Source organism: Phocoena sinus, chromosome 4, assembly GCF_008692025.1.
Source record: "Phocoena sinus isolate mPhoSin1 chromosome 4, mPhoSin1.pri, whole genome shotgun sequence".
Lineage (NCBI taxonomy): Eukaryota > Metazoa > Chordata > Mammalia > Artiodactyla > Phocoenidae > Phocoena > Phocoena sinus.
Window position 1 is genome coordinate 17,033,004 of NC_045766.1, and position 15,215 is coordinate 17,048,218.

Here is a 15,215-nt window from a genome sequence, read left to right on the forward strand (position 1 = left end):
ATCACTATCAAGACAGGCAGTGCCTTGCTTGCAATGTGTACAGAAACACGAGAGACCCATGGAGAACTGTTTCACAGTTCCTCCCTCTCTGACCACTTATTTTCTCTCTCCTCTCCTTCACTTCCCCAGACTCTAGGAGTGGGCTGTCTAGTGCTATAGCCACTAGCTCATGTAGCTATTTAAATTAAGTTTTCAGTTGCATTAGCCATATTACAGGTGCTCAATAGCCACATGAATGGCATAGATATATAAATATTTCATCATCTCAGAAAGTTCTATTAGACAGCACTACTCTGCATGTTTGAGTGCTCCTAAGCTCAGCCTTTGGATGTTTCTTTCTGTATTCTACTCCTATATAGAAATAGAGATTTCTATAGAATCTTGTAGAATAAGATTTATTATGGAATAAATATTTATATATATTTCTCTCTCTTTTCTTTCTATATTCCCTCCCTTGGTGATCTCATCTAGTCTCAAGGCTTTAAATATGACTCTCAAATTTGTATAATCCTAAATCTCTCCCCAGAAGTCCAGATTTAATTCTTTAATAGCATTCTGCACACCTTTACCTGAATGCCTAGTAGGCACCTCAAAAGTAACGGCCAAAACTGAACTACTGACCTTCTTGCCACAGCTGCTCCCTCTCCCACCAACAAATCTGTTCCTCCTGCAGTCTTCCCAGTATGAATTAAGTCAGTTCTCTTCTTCCAGTTGTTCAAGCAAACAAACAAGTTTTTAAAAAATCAACCCTTAGATTCATCCTTGACCTCCCTCTTTTCCACAAAACTGACACATCTGTCCCATTGGCTCTTGTTTCAAAATATATCCAGAATCTGACTTTTCACCCTTCCCCTGCTACCACCTGGTCCAAGCCAACATCATCTTTTACCTGGATTATTCCAGGCAAATTTGGCCCCCTTTTTGGTCTCCCTGCTTCTACTCTTGTCCCCTGTGGTCCATTCTCGTAAGAGCAACTAGAATGGTCTTGTTTAAAAAGTAAGTCAGATCATGAATTTCTCTGCTCAGAATTCTTTAGTAGCTTCCTATCTCACTCAATAAAAGTCAAAGTCTAGTCACACTGGCATTCTCACTCTTGCTAAAATATTCAAGACATGCTCCCACCTCAGAGCCTTTATAGTTGTTGTTCTTTCCACCACTTCCCCCCCAACGCAGCTCCACACATGTGCTTTTTCCCTCATGATACTGACTTATTGAAGAGACCAAGCCAGTTGTCTTATAGTGAGCCATATAATGAATTTCTCTGTTTACTCATGGTGGTGTGTAGCTTATTTCTCTATTGCCTGTATTTCCTATAATTGGACATTAAATCTGAAAGTTTGATTAAAGCTAAATATTCTTGGCAAGAAAAATCCGTACATTATATTCAGTCTTCATATTACATTGAATTGGAAGGTACATATCTGATTATCCCACCATTAGTGATTCTAAGTTTAACCAAGGTGTTAAGGTGGTAACTTTCAGATCTGTCCATTATAAATTTATATTTTTACCTTTGTGATTAACAATCTGAAGGGTGAATGTTATTTTTTTAATCATGTGATTTTTAATAATGTTTTTTAGCTATATAAGTTTGTTTTTTCAAATAAAATATTTTTTAGAGATCCATCCAATATATAAAACAGATAACAGCAGAACTATTCTAGTTGCAGTGGGAAATGGCTAGTATTGGCAGCTTCCAAGGGAACTGTGACGAGCGCAGTTTGTAATTCACAGAGCCCAGCCAAGTGCTGGAGGAAACAGAGGCCCAAAGAGGATCCATGAAGTCTTAAGGCGGCCTAGCATCTCATGAGAAAGGCTCAGTGCGCTTTGTGTTAGAGCACAGTGTGGGGAGCTCTCACTTCCTGGGAAAGCCGTGGTTATGGATGATCATTAGAATGGCACTTGGTTTTTCCCTGGCAGTCCACCCACTGTTTTTAGTTGTCTGAGTGCTGTCTTTGACATTCTATCTGTTCTGCAGATGTGAAGATTTGAAATTACTTCATTTTTAGCGTGTGTTGGGCTGCAGACTTTTTTTGTTTCCCTTTTGGAAATTCTTCATCCACAAAGAATTCCAGAATCAGACATTATTCATCTTATGTCTGGAACACTAAAATCTCATGAGCTTCCATATGTCTTACCTCTTTCCACCTTTAGAATATTGAAAATGCTGCCACAACTGAAGTGAGTTTTATCATTTCCTTGCTGCTTGCTTCCTTTCTGCACCTTATTTATCGTACAGCCTTAATGTGCCTTTGTAAAGAATTGAACAAGTAAATTTGGTATATCCACAGAATGTATCTAAGATGTATGGTATATATTTTTATTTTCATGAAAAGAGGTCTCCCTATATTAAGTGGAAAAAGCAGATAATAAACTATAATTGTCTCACTTTTGTTAAAAAATTAATATTCACAAAAATCCCATGTCTATTTCTGTGAATGTTTATGTGTGTGTTGAAAGTCAAAAAAGGCAAAAATGTTCATATTGATATTATCTCTGGGTGTGATCTTTATTTTCCTCTTTGTATTTCTCTCTTTTTTTTTTCCCAGCAGTCGTGTCTTATTTCTACAGTCATTACTTTTATAAAGATTAAAATTGTTTTTTTAAAAAATAAGCAATAACAACTTTGATCTGTCAAATCCAAGCTACGTTGAAGGCGATTCCAGGCTCATCCTCTGCTTACTCCATCCATGCCATCTGTTGGGATTTTTCCCTGTTCTCTTATTGTCCCATTCAAGCAAGTTTTCCCCTGACCCAGGCTTGTATTTATTTTACTCCAGGTTCCTGGTCCTCTCCTAGAATTGCTCACTTGGCTCTGGAGAGATTCTCTGTTCTCTTGTACCCAAATAAACTTGTCAGAAAAGGAAAGGAGGATGCAAAAATTATGTTCTAAAAGGAACTGTCACTAGAATGTGATCAAGGCCCAGAAGTGCCCCAATATACACCTGTTGAATGAATTGATCTATTCTTTTTTGTCTCATTTATTTTATAAGTTCCTATAATCAGGAGCTTTGCTTGTTTTCTATAATGCCCTAAACATTTTGGGTACTTAATATACATTAATGAATAGTCCTTTTTTTTAAAAGACCCATAATTTACCTAATAAAAGTGAATGTAGGATCTGTTGTCAACTTTGACCAGAATTTGTGCTTGCACAGGGTTACAGAAAAGGACAGGATTTAAAGATAACTTACATTCAGCTCGTACTCATAGATTTGTGATCGTGGGTAGTCACATAAGCCTCTGAGCTTCCTTCATTTATAGCCTCACTGATTCTCTTCTGGACTCTCTCTGCACTGTCCTCTGCAGTGCTACACAGTGTATATCTGACCTGGTCCCCACCACCCCCGACTGAAATCTCTCAGGGACTCCCTGATGCTACATTGCCTCCCACCCAACCCCCACCATTTAGCGGTAGCACCTAGAAGCCTCTCTTCAAACTTGCCACTGGAATAGCACCAAACTCCCAGTAGCTCCTCACACCTCCCAGGCCTCCTGGGGCCACCTCCTGCCTTGCTCCGTTTGTCCACAAGGCATCTTTCTGCAGCCACTGCTTCTGCTTAACTCCAGGCTGGGCTTCGCAGCCCTCCTCTCTGGGGTGCCTTCCTTGATGTAAAAGATATTCTGTTTCTCTCCCCACTCACACTGCAAGCTGTTTGAGGCAAAATTATAGGATCTGTAGTTCCCTTGTCTTGAAGAGTACCTGGCAGCATTCAAATGTTTATTAAACTGTATTGTATATATGTTCTTCTAAAGCATCCAAATGATTTTTATTTACAGAATGTGATTTCATTTTTATATAATCTCCTCCAAAATAAGAAAAAGGCTTAGAAAAGGAAAATATATGAATTAAAGTAACTTAAAATACTACCAGCAGTCAGAGATGACTATTTTTTGGAATATATTACAGAGAATTTTTTTAAATTATAAAATGGTCAAAGTTTAACCTCCTGATTTTCCTTTGGAGCCAGTACTCCAAGAAATCAGTAGCTTTGCAAATTACATGCATTAAAAATTAATAGCCAGTTCATTGTGCTTCCCACATCAAAGAATACAAAATAGTTTTCTGGTAAATATATAGCTTTTTTGTAATTCAAAACAAGAAAGAATTTTTTGCTTTTCTCGTGTTCCCTAGACCCCAGAGCCATCTTTTGTCCTATTTTTCCAGAAGAGAAGGCGAATCCCAGTGAGGGAAGCGACTTGACCATCTTACTGAGCTGGTCAGTACAGAAGCAGAAGCTGGGAGGAGGAGCCCCTGACTGCCCACCTGGTGCTTTTCCCCTCAGGCACATTTCCTCTTTCTCCACTGGAGTAAAGATAAAAGTAAGTTTTTAAGCACTTCTAATTCCTGTATGCTCAAATTAGACCTGCTGCTGAGATGTTCTTATTTTACTTTTAGTCTCATTAAGACATTAGCCCTAAACCTAGAGCATTAATTGTTCTTTCATGTTCATATGTATAATTTCTTTGAGCACAAGAAAAATATTGCCTTCTAAGAGATTTCTTAATTTGTTTTCTCAACTATTTTTGAAGAGAACACAACAAATAAAAGATTCCAGGTCTCCTTTTTTATCCTGCAAATACATATAGTATATGTTTTTGTATTCCTCTAAATTGTACTCTCGGGATCAGTTTCCATACTGAGTCATCCACCACCGAGCACCCGTGTTTTCCAGGCAAACTGTTTTATTATTTCTAAATGACTCATTCCTTCTGAATCATCACACCTTATGTATTCTGTTAAATAAAAAGTTTTAGGCACTTTTCTACAATTTTTCTTCTTCCAGACTTCAAAATGTCCCATTTAAATGACATGGCTATTCAACCAGTTTTCCCTTGTATCTACGATTTATGTGGCTCATTTTCTTCTTGAACCCTTTCATAATTTGAGATAAGCAGAGGAAGTTCTTTACATCATACCCTCTGTTCCAGATGTTTCCTGAAATAGAACACATAAATAGCAGCATAAAAATATGTGTAACATCATTCTCTGTTTTCCATCATTATATTTATGCTGTTTAAGGTTTTATTAACTTCCCAAATTTTTACATGAATTTAGGGAGAAACACCTGTAAAAGAAAAGTATAGCTTTAATGTTTGTTGGTACACAAAATCTTTGGAATTCAGCATGTTGGAAGAATGTAGCACTTTCCTCCCTTGACTTCCATGTCATATTTGGCTGGTTCTCTTCCTCCCCTTTGGAAATTCATTCTCTGTCTTCTTCCTTGAATCATTCTCCTCACCCTATACATACCAGCCTTCCTCAAAGTTTTTTTTGTTTTCTTTTTTTTGTCTCATTATTCTCACATTCTTTTTTTTTAAATTTTATTGGAGTATAGTCGATTTACAACGTTGTATTAGTTTCAGGTGTACAGCAAAGTGAATCAGTAATACATATACATATATCCACGCTTTTTTTTTTTTTTTTAGATTTTTCTCCCATATAGGCCATTACAGAGTGTTGAGTAGAATGCCTTGTCCTATACAGCAGGTTCTTATTAGTTATCTGTTTTATATATAGTAGTGTGCATATGTCAGTCCCAATCTCCCAGTTTATCCCTCCCAACCCCCATCCCCTGGTAACTATAAGTTTGCTTTCTACATCTGTGACTCTACTTCTATTTTGTAAATTAAGTTCACTTGTACCTTTTCTTTTTTTAGATTCTACATATAAACGATATCATATAATATTTGTCTTTCTGTGTCTGACTTACTTCACTCAGTATGACAATCTCTAGGTCCATCCATGTTCTGCAAATGGCATTATTTTGTTCTTTTTTATGGCTGAGTAATATTCCATGTATATATGTACCACATCTTCTTTACCTGTTCTTCTGTTGATGGACATTTAGGTTGCTTCCATGCCCTGGCTATTGAAAATAGTGCTGCAGTGAACACTGTGGTGCATGTATCTTTTTGAATTACAGTTTTCGCAAGGTATATGCCCAGCAGTGGGATGCTGGGTCATATGGTAGTTTTACTTTTAGCTTTTTTTTTATGTCTATTCTTATACTAATACCACATTGTATTGAGTACTGTAGCTTTATAGTAAGTTTTTCTTTAAAACATTTTTATTGGGATATAATTGCTTTACAATGGTGTGTTAGCTTCTGCTTTATAAAAAAGTGAATCAGTTATACATATACATATGTTCCCATATCTCTTCCCTCTTGCGTCTCCCTCCCTCCCACCCTCCCTATCCCACCCCTCCAGGCGGTCACAAAGCACCGAGCTGATCTCCCTGTGCTATGCAGCTGCTTCCCACTAGCTATCTACCTTACGTTTGGTAGTGTATATATGTCCATGCCTCTCTCTCGCTTTGTCATAGCTTACCCTTCCCCCTCCCCATATTCTCAAGTCCTTTCTTCAGTAGGTCTGTGTTTTTATTCCTGTCTTACCCCTAGGGTCTTCATGACATTTTTTTTTCTTAAATTCCATATATATGTGTTAGCATACGGTATTTGCCTTTCTCTTTCTGACTTACTTCACTCTGTATGACAGATTCTAGGTCTATCCACCTCATTACAAATAGCTCAATTTCATTTCTTTTTATGGCTGAGTAATATTCCATTGTATATATGTGCCACATCTTCTTTATCCATTCATCCGATGATGGGCACTTAGGTTGTCTCCATCTCCAGGCTATTGTAAATAGAGCTGCAATGAACATTTTGGTACATGATTCTTTTTGAATTATGGTTTTCTCAGGGTATATGCCCAGTAGTGGGATTGCTGGGTCATATGGTAGCTCTATTTGTAGTTTTTTAAGGAACCTCCATACTGTTCTCCATAGTGGCTGTACCAATTCACATTCCCACCAGCAGTGCAGGAGTGTTCCCTTTTCTCCACACCCTCTCCAGCATTTATTGTTTCTAGATTTTTTGATGGTGGCCATTCTGACTGGTGTGAGATGATATCTCATTGTAGTTTTGATTTTCATTTCTCTAATGATTAATGATGTTGAGCATTCTCTCATGTGTTTGTTGGCAGTCTGTATATCTTCTTTGGACAAATGTCTATTTAGGTCTTCTGCCCATTTTTGGATTGGGTTTTTTGTTTTTTTGTTATTGAGCTGCATGAGCTGCTTGTAAATTTTGGAAATTAATCCTTTGTCAGTTGCTTCATTTGCAAATATTTTCTCCCATTCTGAGGGTTGTCTTTTGGTCTTGTTTATGGTTTCCTTTGTTGTGCAAAAGCTTTGAAGTTAGGTCCCATTTGTTTATTTTTGTTTTTATTTCCATTTCTCTAGGAGGTGGGTCAAAAAGGATCTTGCTGTGATTTATGTCATAGAGTGTTCTGCCTATGTTATCCTCTAAGAGTCTGATAGTTTCTGGCCTTACATTTAGGTCTTTAATCCATTTTGAGCTTATTTTTGTGTATGGTGTTAGGGAGTGTTCTAATTTCATTCTTTTACATGTCCCAGTCCAGTTTTCCCAGCACCACTTATTGAAGAGGCTGTCCTTTCTCCACTGTATATTCCTGCCTCCGTTATCAAAGATAAGGTGACCATATGTGCATGGGTTTATCTCTGGGCTTTCTATCCTGTTCCATTGATCTATCCTTCTGTTTTTGTACCAGTACCATACTGTCTTGATTACTGTAGCTTTGTAGTATAGTCTGAAAGCAGGGAGCCTGATTCCTCCAGCTCCATTTTTCGTTCTCAAGATTGCTTTGGCTATTCGGGGTCTTTTGTGTTTCCATACAAATTGTGAAATTTTTTTGTTCTAGTTCTGTGAAAAATGCCAGTTGTAGTTTGATAGGGATTGCATTGAATCTGTAGACTGCTTTGGGTAGTAGATTCATTTTCACAATGTTGATTCTTCCCATCCAAGAACATGGTATATCTCTCCATCTGTTTGTGTCATCTTTAATTTCTTTCATCAGTGTCTTATAATTTTCTGCATACAGGTCTTTTGTCTCCTTAGGTAGGTTTATTCCTAGATATTTTATTCTTTTTGTTGCAATGGTAAATGAGAGTGTTTTCTTGATTTCACTTTCAGATTTTTCATCATTAGTGTATAGGAATGCAACAGATTTCTGTGCATTAATTTTGTATCCTACAACTTTACCAAATTCATTGGTTAGCTCTAGTAGTTTTCTGGTAGCATCTTTAGGATTCTCTATGTATAGTATCATGTCATCTGCAAGCAGTGACAGCTTTACTTCTTCTTTTCCGATTTGGATTCCTCTTATTTCTTTTTCTTCTCTGATTGCTGTGGCTAAAACTTCCAAAACTATATTGAATAAGAGTGGTGAGAGCGGACAACCTTGTCATGTTCCTGATCTTAGTGGAAATGGTTTCAGTTTTTCACCATTGAGGATGATGTTGGCTGTGGGTTTGTCATATATGGCTTTATTATGTTGAGGAAAATTCCCTCTATGCCTACTTTCTGCAGGGTTTTTATCATAAATGGGTGTTGAATTTTGTTGAAAGCTTTCTCTGCATCTATTGAGATGACCATATGGTTTTTCTCCTTCAACTTGTTAATATGGTGTATCATGTTGATTGATTTGCGTATATTGAAGAATCCTTGCATTCCTGGAATAAACCCCACTTGATCATAGTGTATGATCCTTTTAATGTGCTCATGGATTCTGTTTGCTAGTATTTTGTTGAGGATTTTTGCATCTATGTTCCTCAGTGATACTGGCCTGTAGTTTTCTTTCGTTGTGACATCTTTTTCTGGTTTTGGTATCAGGGTGATGGTGGCCTTGTAGAATGAGTTCGGGAGTGTTCCTCCCTCTGCTATATTTTGGAAGAGTTTGACAAGGATAGGTGTTAGCTCTTCTCTAAATGTTTGATAGAATTCGCCTGTGAAGCCATCTGGTCCTGGGCTTTTGTTTGTTGGAAGGTTTTTAATCACAGTTTCAATTTCAGTGCTTGTGATTGGTCTGTTGCTATTTTATACTTCTTCCTGGTTCAGTCTAGGCAGGTTGTGCATTTCTAAGAATTTGTCCATTTCTTCCAGGTTGTCCGTTTTATTGGCATAGAGTTGCTTGTAGTAATGTCCCATGATCCTTTGTATTTCTGCAGTGTCAGTTGTTACTTCTCCTTTTTCATTTCTAATTCTATTGATTTGAGTCTTCTCTCTTTTTTTCTTCATGAGTCTGGCTAATGGTTTATCAGTTTTTATCTTCTCAAATAACCAGCTTTTAGTTTTATTGATCTTTGCTATCATTTCCTTCATTTCTTTTTCATTTATTTCTCATCTGATCTTTATGATTTCTTTCCTTCTGCTAACTATGGGGTTTTTTTGTTCTTCTTTCTCTAATTGCTTTAGGTGCAATGTTAGGTTGTTTATTCGAGATGTTTCCTGTTTCTTAAGGTAGGATTGTATTGCTATAAACTTCCCTCTTAGAACTGCTTTTGCTGCGTCCCATAGGTTTTGGGTCGTTGTGTCTCCATTGTCATTTGTTTCTAGGTATTTTTTGATTTCCTCTTTGATTTCTTCAGCGATCACTTCGTTATTAAGTAGTGTATTGCTTAGCCTGCATGTGTTTGTGTTTTTTACAGATCTTTTCCTGTAATTGATATCTAGTCTCATAGCATTGTGGTCGGAAAACATACTTGATACAATTTCAGTTTTCTTAAGTTTACCAAGGCTAGATTTGTGATGCAAGGTATGACCTATCCTGGAGAATGTTCCATGAGCGCTTGAGAAAAATGTGTATTGTTGTTTTTGGATGGAATGTCCTATAAATATCAATTAAGTCCATCTTGTTTAATGGGTCATTTAAAGCTTGTGTTTCCTTATTTATTTTCATTTTGGATGATCTGTCCATTGGTGAAAGTGGGGTGTTAAAGTCCCCTACTGTGATTGTATTACTGTCGATTTCCCCTTTTATGGCTGTTAGTATTTGCCTTATGTATTGAGGTACTCCTGTGTTGGGTGCATAAATATTTACAATTGTTATATCTTCTTTTTGGATCGATCCCTTGATCATTATGTACTGTCCTTATTTGTCTGTTGTAATAGTCTTTATTTTAAAGTCTGTTTTGTCTGATATGAGAATTGCTACTCCAGCTTTCTTCTGATTTTCATTTGCATGGAATATCTTTTTCCATCCCCTCACTTTCAGTCTGTATGTGTCCCTAGGTCTGAAGTGGGTCTCTTGTAGGCAGCATATATACGGGTCTTGCTTTTTTATCCATTCAGCCAGTCTGTGTCTTTTGGTGGGAGCATTTAATCCATTTATATTTAAGGTAATTATCAACATGTATGTTCCTGTTCCCATTTTCTTAATTGTTTTGGGTTTGGTATTGTAGTTCTTCTCCTTCTCTTGTGTTTCTTGCTTAGAGAAGTTCCTTTAGCATTTGTTGTAAAGCTGGTTTGGTGGTGTTGAACTCTCTCAGCTTTTGCTTGTCTGTAAAGGTTTTAATTTCTCCATCAAATCTGAATGAGATCCTTGCTGGGTAGAATAATCTTGGTTGTAGGTTTTTCTCCTTCATCACTTTAAATATGTCCTGCCACTCCCTTATGGCTTGCAGAGTTTCTGCTGAAAGATCAGCTGTTAACTTTATGGGGATTCCCTTGTGTGTTATTTGTTGTTTTTCCCTTGCTGCTTTTAATATGTTTTCTTTGTATTTAATTTTTGATAGTTTGATTAATATGTGTCTTGGCGTGTTTCTCCTTGGATTTATACTGTATGGGACTCTCTGTGCTTCCTGGACTTGATGAACTATTTCCTTTCCCATATTAGGGAAGTTTTCAAGTATAATCTCTTCGAATATTTTCTCAGTCCCTTTCTTTTTCTCTTCTTCTTCTGGAACCCCTATAATTCGAATGTTTGTGTGTTTAATGTTGTCCCAGAGGTCTCTGAGACTGTCTTCAGTTCTTTTCATTCTTTTTTCTTTATTCTGCTCTGCAGTAGTTATTTCCACTATTTTATCTTCCAGGTTACTTATCCGTTCTTCTGCCTCAGTTATTCTGCTATTGATCCCTTCTAGAGTATTTTTAATTTCATTTATTGTGTTGTTCATCATTGGCTGTTTCCTCTTTAGTTCTTCTATGTCCTTGTTAAATGTTTCTTGCATTTTCTTTATTCTATTTCCAAGATTTTGGATCATCTTCACTATCATTATTCTGAATTCGTTTTCAGGTAGACTGCCTATTTCCTCTTCATTTGTTAGGTCTGGTGGGTTTTTACCTTGCTCCTTCATCTGCTGTGTGTTTTTCTGTCTTTTCATTTTGCTTATCTTACTGTGTTTGGGGTCTCCTTTTCCAGGCTGCAGGTTCGTATTTCCCGTTGTTTTTGGTGTCTGTCGTCAGTGGCTAAGGTTGGTTCAGTGGGTTGTGTACGTTTCCTGATGGAGGGGACTGCTGCCTGTGTTCTGGTGGATGATGCTGGATCTTGTCTTTCTGGTGGGCAGGTCCACGTCTGGTGGTGTGTTTCGGGGTGTCTGTGGCCTTGTTATGATTTTAGGCAGCCTCTCTGCTAATGGATGGGGCTGTGTTCCTGTCTTGCTAGTTGTTAGGCATAGTGTGTCCAGCACTGTAGCTTGCTGGTCGTTGAGTGAACCTGGGTATTGCTGTTGAGATGGAGATCTCTGGGAGATTTTCACCATTTGTATTACGTGGAGCTGGGAGGTCTCTCGTGGACCAGCATCCTGAAGTTGGCTTTCCCACCTCAATGGCACTGCCCTGACGCCTGGCTGGAGCACCAAGAGACTGTCCTCCACACGGCTCAGAATAAAAGGGAGAAAAAATAGAAAGAAAGAAAGAGGATCAAATAAAATTAAGTAAGATAAAATAAAGTTATTAAAATAAAAAGTAATTATTAAGAAAAAAAATTTTTAAGTAAAAAAAAAAAAACGGACGGACAGTACCCTAGGACAGATGGTGAAAGCAAAGCTATACAGACAAAATCTCACACAGAAGCATACACATGCACACTCACAAAAAGAGGAAAAGGGGAAAAAATAATCTCTCTTGCTCCCAAAGTCCACTTCCTCAATTTGGGATGATTCGCTGTCTATTCAGGTATTCCACAGATGCAGGGTACATCAAGTTGATTGTGGAGCTTTAATCCGCTGCTTCTGAGGCAGCTGGGAGAAATTTCCCTTTCTCTTCTTTGTTCGCCCAGCTCCTGGGGTTCAGCTTTTGATTTGGCCCCGCTTCTGCGTGTAGGTCACCTGAGGGCTTCTGTTCTTCGCTCAGACAGGATGGGGTTAAAAGAGCAGCTGATTTGGCAGCTCTGGCTCACTCAGGCTGGGAGGAGGGAGGGGTATGTATGCGTGGCGAGCCTGCGGCGGCAGAGGCCAGCGTGAAGTTGCACCAGCCTGAGACGGGCAGTGTGTTCTCCCGGGGAAGTTGTCCCTGGATCCCGGGACCCTGGCAGTGGCGGGCTGCACAGGTTTCCCGGACGGGAGGTGTGGAGAGTGACCTGTGCTCGCACACAGGCTTCTTGGTGCCTGCAGCAGCAGCCTTAACGTCCCATGCCCGTCTCTGGGGTCCGCGCTGAGAGCCGTGGCTCGCTCCCGTCTCTGTAGCTCCTTTAAGCAGCGCTCTTAATTCCCTCTCCTCGTGCACCAGGAAACAAAGAGGCAAGAAAAAGTCTTGTCTCTTTGGCAGCTCCAGACTTTTCCTGGACTCCCTCCCGGCTAGCCATGGCGCACTAACCCCTTCAGACTGTGTTCACGTGGCCAACCCCAGTCCTCTCCCTGGGATCTAAGCTCTGAAGCCCGAGCCTCAGCTCACAGCCCCGCCCCGGCGGGTGAGCAGACAAGCCTCTCGGTCTGGTGAGTGCCGGTCGGCACCGATCCTCTGTGCGGGAATCTCCCTGCTTTGCCCTCCGCGCCCCTGTTGCTGCGCTCTCCTCCGTGGCCCTGAAGCTTCCCTCTCCGCCACCCGCAGTCTCCGCCCGCGAAGGGGCTTCCTAGTGTGTGGAAACCTTTCCTCCTTCCCAGCTCCCTCCCACTGGTGCAGGTCCCGTCCCTATTCTTTTGTCTCTGTTTTTTCTTTTTTCTTTTGCCCTACCCAGGTACGTGGGGAGTTTCTTGCCTTTTGGGATGTCTGAGGTCTTCTGCCAGCGTTCAGTGGGTGTTCTATTGGAGCAGTTCCACATGTAGATGTATTTCTGATGTATGTGTGGGGAGGAAGGTGATCTCCGCGTCCTACTCTTCCACCATCTTCTTCTAGCTCTTCTGCCCATTTTTTAATTGGGTTATTTGATATTTTTGGTATTGAACTACATGAGCTGTTTGTGTATTTTGGAGATTAATCCCTTGTCGGTTGCTTCATTTGCAAATATTTTCTCCCATTCTGAGGGTTGTCTTTTTGTTTTGTTTCTGGTTTCCTTTGCTGTGCACAAGCTTTTAAGTTTAATTAGATCCCATTTGTTTATTTTTATTTTTCCTCAGAGTTTTGTCCTTGACTCTTTTCTCACCTATGCAGGTTCAGTCTTGTCCACTCTTGTGGCTTTAAAACCTTTATCTGGTGCTTACTCCCAAGTCTTTATTTTCAACTCCTATCTCTACTGAATGGGAATTCAGTGTATTCATCTGAATGGGAAATATGTCTCCTGGATGCCCCACCAAAATAACACATGCCTGCAGCTGAGTCTGTCTCCCCTACACCCTTGCCCCCCATGCCTTAGCAAACAATAATCAGCCGCAGCCTCATTTTTACATCTCCCTAGAACCCAGTTTTTAAAATTTGTTATCAAATATTACATATTCTCATATTTAAGGTGTCAATCCTTAAAAGACCTTTTGAAAATATCAGTTTCTCCTCCCAACTAGGCCTGCTCCTCAGAGACAACGACTGCCAATTTTTTCTTAGCTATTTCTTCCATTATTTACCTTCATATTTATAAATGCATATATATTGCAACTTCATCATTAATTAATTTTAGACCTTATGTCTTGCTTTCCTGATATGAATTTCAGTTCTCTCACCCCTATTCCACCACATTAACGAAATAAAAGGTAAAAATTATATGAGCATCTCAACAGATGCAGAATTAATATTTAACAGTATTAAACCACCTTATGAATGGATTAAAGACCTAAATGTAAGACCAGACACTATAAAACTCTTAGAGGAAAACATAGGCAGAACACTCTTTGACTTAAATCACAGCAAGATCTTTTTTGACCCACCTCCTAGAGTAATGGAAAGAAAATCAAAAATAAACACATGGGACCTGATGACACTTAAAAGCTCTTGCACAGCAAAGGAAACCATAAACAAGATGAAAAGACAACCTCAGAATGGGAGAGAATATTTGCAAATGAAGCAACTGACAAAGGATTAATCTCCAAAATACACAAGCAGCTCATGCAGCTCAATATCAAAAAAACAACCCAACCCAAAAATGGGTGGAAGACCTAAATAGACATTTCTCCAAAGACGACATACAGATTGCCAGCAAACACATGAAAGGATCCTCAGCATCACTAATCATTAGAGAAATGCAAATCAAAACCACAATGAGGTATCACCTCACACTGGTCAGAATGGCCATCATCAAAGAATCTACGAACAGTAAATGCTGGAGAGGCTGTGGAGAAAAGGAACCCACTTGCACTGTTGGTGGGAATGTAAATTGATACAGCCACTATGGAGAATAGTATGGAGTTTCCTTAAAAAATCAAAAAAAGAACTACCATATGACCCAGCAATCCCACTACTGGGCATATACCCTGAGAAAACCATAATTCAAAAAGATACATGCACCCCAGTGTTCACTGCAGCACTATTTACAATAGCCAGGACATGGAAGGAAGCTAAATGTCCATCAACAGAGGAATGGGTAAAGAAGTTGTGGTACATGTATACAATGGAATATTACTCAGCCATAAAAAGGAATGAAATTGGGTCATGTGTAGAGACATGGAGGGACCTAGACTCTGTCATACAGAGTGAAGTAAGTCAGAAAGAGAAAAACAAATACCATATGCTAACGCACGTATATGGAATCTAAAAGAACGGTACTGATGAACCTAATGGCATGTAGGGCAGGAATAAAGACGCAGACGTAGAGAATGATCTTGAGGACATGGTGGGGAGGGGAAGCTGGGATGAAGTGAGGGAGTAGCATTGACATATATACACTACCAAATGTAAAGTAGATAGCTAGTGGGCAGCTGCTGCATAGCACAGGGAGATCAGCTCAATGCTTTGTGACCTAGAGGGGTGGGATAGGGAGGGTGGGAGGGAGGCTCAAGATGGAGGGGATATGGGGATATATGTATTCTTATAGTTGATTCACTT

At 39.2% G+C, this 15,215-nt stretch overlaps 1 protein-coding gene across 2 annotated transcripts in view; it reads left to right on the forward strand.

Moving 5' to 3' along the window:
* PPP2R3A (protein phosphatase 2 regulatory subunit B''alpha) overlaps positions 1–15,215 on the forward strand; it is a 221,397-nt gene that overhangs the window by 27,440 nt on the left and 178,742 nt on the right. Inside the window, exon 2 of one of the 2 annotated variants that reach the window (XM_032630857.1) lies at positions 4,169–4,323. The exons of the other annotated variant lie outside the window; for it this stretch is intronic. The gene's annotated coding sequence lies outside the window, so the exon portion shown is untranslated. The remainder of the gene's footprint in view (positions 1–4,168; positions 4,324–15,215) is intronic. 2 annotated transcript variants of the gene reach the window in all.